The sequence below is a fragment of the Enhydra lutris genome, unplaced genomic scaffold, assembly GCF_002288905.1.
Source record: "Enhydra lutris kenyoni isolate GAN:26980312 unplaced genomic scaffold, ASM228890v2 scaffoldscaffold17, whole genome shotgun sequence".
NCBI classification, from domain to species: domain Eukaryota; kingdom Metazoa; phylum Chordata; class Mammalia; order Carnivora; family Mustelidae; genus Enhydra; species Enhydra lutris.
In genome coordinates, this window is record NW_019154101.1 from 43307788 (window position 1) to 43313831 (window position 6044).

General features: G+C 43.5%; 1 pseudogene; it reads right to left on the reverse strand.

The window, feature by feature from the left end:
• Nucleotides 1–207: 207 nt before the first annotated feature.
• Nucleotides 208–2222, reverse strand: LOC111147486 (annotated as a pseudogene).
• Between the last annotated feature and the right edge of the window lie 3822 nt (nt 2223–6044).

Here is a 6044-nt window from a genome sequence, read left to right on the forward strand (position 1 = left end):
GGACACACTGGAGACAATGGTCTGGTCTGGCATTGAATGACTGTCAGGGCCTACATAGTGCCAATGCGGCCTATTAGGACCCACACCTGTTACTTGATGTCTCATGTGTGAATGAGGTTCTGCTAGGTGCCACACTGTGGCCATTCATTATATCAATATAGTAGATGCTGCTGGTGGTATCTGTAGGACGTCAGTGCAGCAGAGGGTTCAGATGTCCCAGATCTTGATTATTTGGTTAGGAGCCACTGTGCACGTAGCTTTGACCAGGGCCTGCACATAATGGTTGAGGCCATGAACTCCTTCTTTAACTTCAGCTTGTTGGGTCAGCGGTTCCAGGAATGCAGGAAGAACAATAGAAATGACCTCCGGGGCGGCCATCTTCCAGTCCCCTCCCCCCCTTCCTTAACCCTAGACTCTCCCACCAAAAGGGTGTACGCCCAGGTCACATCTCCATAGGTAACCCGATACCAATGCAGGAAACAGGAGTATCAGGACCCTCACCCCATACCTTCCGATCAGCAAATATGGATGTGAGCTCATGCCCTGCCTTGGCCCGATAAAAGACCCCCACCAACTCTCTCCCAGTGTGACTTCCCCCACTCCCCTTTCCAGAGTCGAGGAACCTCGCCCGAGGGTGCCCACCTCCTTCCAGGGTGACTTTCCTGGCTCCCCTTCTCCTGAGCCCTGAAACTTTGCTGGAGAGTGCCTTTAATAAATCTTGCTTTGCGCCTACCTCACCTGGTGTTGTGTTTATTTCGCCTATAAAACCTTACACAGCTCAGTGCCCATGTCCCAGACCTGGATGTCCTCAAGGAGCTGCTGAAGAGCGTGCTGTATGTGGAGACCAGTGTGTATACCAGTTGTCTGGGCCTGGGTCACGTTTACCCTCTGCAGGTTCTGGATATCCCACATGCTGTATGGTCTTCTGTGCTACTGTCAAGCTCGTGCCCCTGAAGGCAGAGCAATCAGCACAACCCTCTAGCATCTTCTGGTGTTTGCAGGTGGTACCAATATCCCACATGTCACCCATGGAGTAGATGCAGAGACACCAGACAGGGCTCCTTTGGCCCATGAGGTTTCCTTTGCACTTGAAGATCTGCTGAGAGTCATAGGATCCTAGGATGCCTGTGTTCAGCCGTGGATTGATGTAGAACAGCTTGTCATTCAACATGGATACGTCCCTCCAAAGCTCCATAAGGTCTTCTCTGAGCTCCCTGATTTTAGTCCAGAACATCAAACTTGAGCTTAGGCTCTTCTCCAGCTGGTCAATCTTCTCTGAGATCTTGCCCAAGCACAAAGTGCTGAAAACAGTACCCTGGTTCTTCTGGGTCAGCACTATGTGTATTTTGTGGAAGCTGTCAGCCTTTTGCTGGAGGAACTCCTTCAGGTTTTCTCAACTCATACATAACCTGGTTTCCCATGAACAGGCACCTGTAAGAGTGGGGATACTTGATGTGCTTGTAATCCTTAAGGGGTCCTCCAGGTTCATCTTGAGGCGGGGATGGCCACTAGGGTTGTTGGAGCACCATACAAGCCTACAGTCACAGCAGCCCTTGGGGTCTTCCCAGGCACTGAGCTTGATGGTGAAGGGGTCGCCACTGGCAGCTACCTCAAAGCTGATGGGCTTCCTGCCAGCCACCAGTCGACAGCCATGCCTTCAGTGAAGGAAGAGCTCCCGGATCTACACTCCACTGCAATTTTGTTCACTACCACCATCAGCTTGGTGTTGTTTGTGGGACACTTCTTTGACTTTAAGATCCATCTTTGATAAAACATGTGCCTCCACGTGCTGATCACAGGGTCCCTGAACACACTGTAGCAGAGCTGGCAACAGAGCTTCACTGATGGCTGCTCAGCAAACACCAGTGGCTCCAGCTCCTCTTCGTACTCTGGCAGCAAGAATGCAGAGTGCAGAGACAGGCTGGACTCTTGAGTGTAGGCAGCTGCCAGAGATGGCACAGTATAGCTTGGATGCAGAGTGCAGGGTGCTGGGGACCTGCTCTCTTCCTCAGGGAGGGAGGCAGGTAAGGGTGCTGGAGGAGGGGGGGCACCCTGTGGTACTCTTTGTGAATGCTGGTCCTATTGGCTTTTGCAATGGTAGTGACAGCTGAAAAGGCAGGCCCCAAAGTCTTTTCCATCCTGGTCCCTATGGTGAGATCTGGGGTGGATGGCTTTGCAGGCTTCCCAGAGCAGTTGTAGCAGGTGCCTTTGCCTGACCTCATGCTCATGAGAGGTATTTTGGACATTTATGTAACGTCCCCTACCTGTGGCCACAGGGAAGTAGCAATGCCACCCTCCAGCTTCATCGGACCCCCATGACTGCCTCTCTAGAAAGGGACCTGCATGCATTTTAAAACACAGCATTTTAAAAATAATTATTAGCCACAGCTACTAAGAGAATCAACAAGGTAAGCTTGGTATCATTAAGTTATATATATCCCTTCTACATAAGGTCATGATAAATTTTGCACAACGTAAGAGCACAGAGACCATCAGGGACTTCCAATTTTATAGATACGAAGCTCAGTTTAAATGACAGTATTGAAAGACCTTTGAGGTCTGAATTTCTCCAGGGCTCACTGCCTGAGTACTGAGACACACAGCAAGAAAAAGTGAATAGTCAGCGGGGTCAAGGGCTGCAAAGAGAATGAAGAAGACGAGTGCTGAGGAAACACTGTTGGATCTATAATAGGGAGGAATCCATGACCTTTGGGAGAGCATTTTCAGTAGTGTAGTGGAGAAGGGAGTTGGCTTGCAGTGCATTACAGAGTAATTGGGTAGTAGAAAAGAGACAGTGAGTGAGACTTCTCTTTATATAGTGTAGCAGTGAAAGATGAGAGGGAATGAGTTTGACAAGCTAGCTGGGCCAAAGTACATTTTTTTTTCTTTTTCTAAAGGATTGTTTATTAGGCAGAGCAGGAGGCATGGGTGAGATGTGCATCTGTAGCAGAGTTCAGAGAGTGGAGAAATATAGAGACAGAGCGGGAGAGAGAGACAGAGGGAGACTAGTACAAGATTCCCACAAGCAGATGCTCTGTCTGTCTAATAAGTGTTAATCCTTAAAGGAAGTTTCCAAAATTGCCTCACTTTTGTAGGACTCAAAAGAGTTTTAGAGCACGAAACACAGACATTTGCCCTGGAGGAGCTTGCCATTTAAAAATGATACTGTACACAGACACAATGACATGGAGTTATCACCTAAGCACCTTTCAAAAGATGTTAGCCAATATACTCTAACCACACTAAAAAAAAAAAATTGATGACTTTGTTTAATTTATTCACATATTATCCACATTAGGTAGGGATTATTTTTGCATATGCGGAAACTGAAACTTAGGCAGGCCTACAGGCTAAGGAAGTCCTTGTTTTTTTAAGATTTTATTTACTTATTTGAGAGAGAGAGTGGGAGCATTAGCGGGGAAGGGGGAATGGGATGGGAAAGGGCAGAGGGAGAGGGAGAAGCAGACTCCCTGCTAAGCAGGGAGCCTGCTGGGGGGCTCCATCAAACCCTGGACCCTGGGCTCATGAACTGAGCTGAAGGCAGATGCTTAACTGACTGAACCACCCAGGTGCCCCCAGGCTAAGTTAGTTCTTAATGTCTCTTGGCTAATCAATGATTTTAGTCCAGTTGCAGATTACAAGCTAGGATCCTACACCATTTGCAACAGTGGTGGAATATGAGATAATACCTTATGATTAAATGCATTGTTAGTTCTGTAGCAAACTATGAATATTACTACTCAGTTGCAAAATAAAGAATATAAGTCTTAAAAAAATAAAATAAAAAAATAATATTGAGTGAAGCTTGTGATTTCAAATCTCAAACGAGAATTCAACGTCTGCATCTTACTTTAGGTAAGATAATGTCTGCATCTTACTTTAAAATATTTTGACAGAGGCACACATGTGTGCATGTGTGTGTGGGTATGTGTGTGGGTGTGTGTGTTTGCCTGTGTGAGTCTGAGCTATACTTTTGGTATGACCAATTGCCTGGTTGTAATGCATACTCTAGGAGAAGGGAAGGGATAACCAATATTTAATAAAAGAGGCTATAATCCAGAGACAGCTATTATAATCCTCAAAAATCTAATTTCAATTAACACCAAATTTTAAAATATTACCATAATGAAGGATAGAGATGGATATTCATTGGTGAAATTAGTGGCTTGTTAATTAGATAATAGATGTTGGAAATAGGCTTCATTAGTGAGATTAGTGATAGCTGAAATCTGTGAATTGCCTAAAATATTCTAGAAATACTCCCTGCCTTGCCATGAGTCTAGTAAGTCACCCTTCACTGTTAGAAAGAAGTTGGGAGCTTGACGCTCAGTAGTCCAGTGTCCAGTCATTACCTTGGAACTTTCTGGTTGACTGCTAATGACCACTAGGCTAACTGAATTCTGCCTTTAGAATGTTCTCACATTTGTCCCAAAGAGATTTCACTGGGCTTACAGAATAGGCTATATGACCTATTTGAAGTTCGCTTAATATTATTTTTAAAAATATTTTATTTTTTTCTTTGACAGAGAGAGGGGAAGGGGGAGAAAGTATGAGCCAGAGGCAGAGGCAGAAGCAGACTCTTTGCTGAGCAGGGAGCATGACTCAGAGTTTGATGCCAGGACTCTGGGATCATGACCTGAGCCAAAGGGAGATGCCCAAGCAACTGAGCCACCCATGTGTTCCGAAGGTCTGCTTATTAATAAATCTGCAATTATGGTCTATATGTATGAACAATTTTCTTCTGATTTTTTTACTAAAACCTGGTAATGAGATAGTATGGAAATAGTAAACTCACCCACTCTCAACTCCCGGTGTCTACTGCTATCTACTAAAATTAACCTATTTGTGTTTAATCAAATTGGCTTTGGTTGGTCACACATTTATTTCTGTGAATTTCCTCTATAAATTCCCTTTCCAACTTTTAGAAAACTTGTTCTTCACCTTCTTAGTATGTATCTTATCCCCTGATGACCTTGTCCCCAGCCTCTACCTGTGTGCTCTCCAGTTTTACTGAGAATATAGATACAATCAGACAGTCCTGTTCCTCTTGTCTTCCATCATCAAATCCTCCAACCTGCCTGTATCTGCCCTTTTTGCCTTTCTTCTTTCTGACAAGGAAAGGAGTATAGCTTCACTTGTGAAAGGTGAGCCTTTCCACTTAAGCTTAGCATCCTATCTTGCTTTCCTGCTTAGGGACTTCATTTCTGTGTTTTACCCACTCTCTTTTGATTCAATTTCTCCCTTTCTGTTAGATTACTCACACTGGTATACAAAAAGCTCTAGCATCTTCTATTTTAGACAAAAACAAACAAAACTTATCTTGATCCTTTTAAGGAATCCCTCTATTTCTCTGTCCCTACACAGTAAAACTATTCAAATAGTTACTACTCAAATAGTAACTGTTTTTACTTCTTTACTTTTCATTCTTTTTAAGTTATGAAATAATTCAAACACAGAGACAAGTTAGGGAATAATATAATACACACCTATGAACACACACAGCTACTGTCCTGCTCCATAAACTTTGAATGGTTTTCTTTATTTGCTTTACCTTTTTAAGAGAACTATTACAGATATAACTGAGGCCCTTCACCAATGCATTCTCTCCCATCCCCAATGGTAACCATTTAACCAGAAGTTGGTGTTCAGCATGCGTGTACATGTTTTTATATACTTCTACACAAATACATACCTACAGCTGAGAGTTATACTTTATTCTGTACTGATGAATTTTAATCCCCACCAACAGTAAACGAGAGGTTCCTATTTCTCCATATTCATGACAACACTTGACTTGTTAGCCTTTTTAATTTTGTCAAACTGGCTAGTTTGAATTGTTATTTCACTATGATTTTAATTTGCATTTCCCTGACATCTAATAAAATAGAGCATCTTTTCATGTTTTTTTATTAGCCATTGGTGTTTCCATCTTTAGAATTGCCTGTTTATCTTTTGTGCATTTGTCTTAACGTCTTGAATGAACAGACCATCATTTCTGCACTGCTTGGTAATGCCACCTCTATTTTATACTCTTTTCTGGATCC